A 1,062-nucleotide genomic window follows, 5' to 3' on the forward strand; every position below is an offset into this window, starting at 1 on the left:
TCTCATATATGCCTTTGGCTACATGAATGACGAAAATAGTATATACGAGCTCGGTGGACTAATTTATGGCTCTCTTGGGCACAGAGTGACGATTTTCTAAAGATTTTTTGAAATGGCTTGCTTGAGCGTACAACGATGCGGTTCCGAGCTCATTTTGTAGGCGTTCGAGCAAAGTTATACTAATACAGCGAATATAAAAATATTTCATTTTTGGTCAATTTGTACGACACTGCGTTGGCTTGAAAAATTCATTCAATCTCAAAATGGAAATGAAGCGCTTCTGTGAGGCGAAAAAATCACGAATTTGACATGACGAAATCAAATGAAACGTGTGCATGCGCAATACTACGATCTTTTTATTATCGTTTCAATGACGTCCCAAGAATATCCTGAAAAAACACATTTAATGGACTCATGATGAATCAACTTGTAACGCGCTCTAAATTGGTGAAAAGCTCAACGACCCCATATAATGCACACAAAATACTCAAAGATGCGTTTCATATTCGTTGCTAATGGACATAATTAAAAAAACCTTGAAGACGATGATACGCTCAAGAGAAAAATCGATGCTGAAATTAAGGATAAAAATGGTGCATCAGTAGCCCTTCGAAGAGTCCATACACGAGAGCAAAAATCAGGAAATATGATTGCCTACTATGAAATGAAACGATTATTTGTATGCAAGGGAATGCCGCAGGAATGCTAGCATAAAATGTAGTTAAAAATATCGTAAATATAAAAAAGATGGAAAATAGTCGTGGAAAAATAGTAGAAAAGTGGGCGCTAGTGGTGAGGCAGTAGACAAGCAAAAAAGAAGTGTTGCCACAAACCGGGATCGAACCAGTGACCTTCAGATCTTCAGTCTGACGCTCTCCCAACTGAGCTATTGCGGCTACAAATGCTACAAACACCATATTAATCCACTTAAAATATCACATATTTACACTTTTAAATCGCATTAAAATTCGCACCATCAACGCCACTCATACATCACACTAAAATATCACTCATAAACCCTCGTCGCGCTCTCCAACCATCCCCTACGCTTCAATACAATTG

The 1,062-nt window shown here is 38.0% G+C and overlaps 1 non-coding gene across 1 annotated transcript; it reads right to left on the minus strand.

The window, feature by feature from the left end:
* Window positions 1–823: 823 nt before the first annotated feature.
* On the minus strand, window positions 824–896 carry SPRG_30201. The gene has a single exon. It is a non-coding gene; the product is annotated as a tRNA-Phe (tRNA).
* Window positions 897–1,062: the final 166 nt, after the last annotated feature.

Source organism: Saprolegnia parasitica, assembly GCF_000151545.1.
Source record: "Saprolegnia parasitica CBS 223.65 unplaced genomic scaffold supercont2.183, whole genome shotgun sequence".
Classification (NCBI taxonomy): domain Eukaryota; phylum Oomycota; class Saprolegniomycetes; order Saprolegniales; family Saprolegniaceae; genus Saprolegnia; species Saprolegnia parasitica.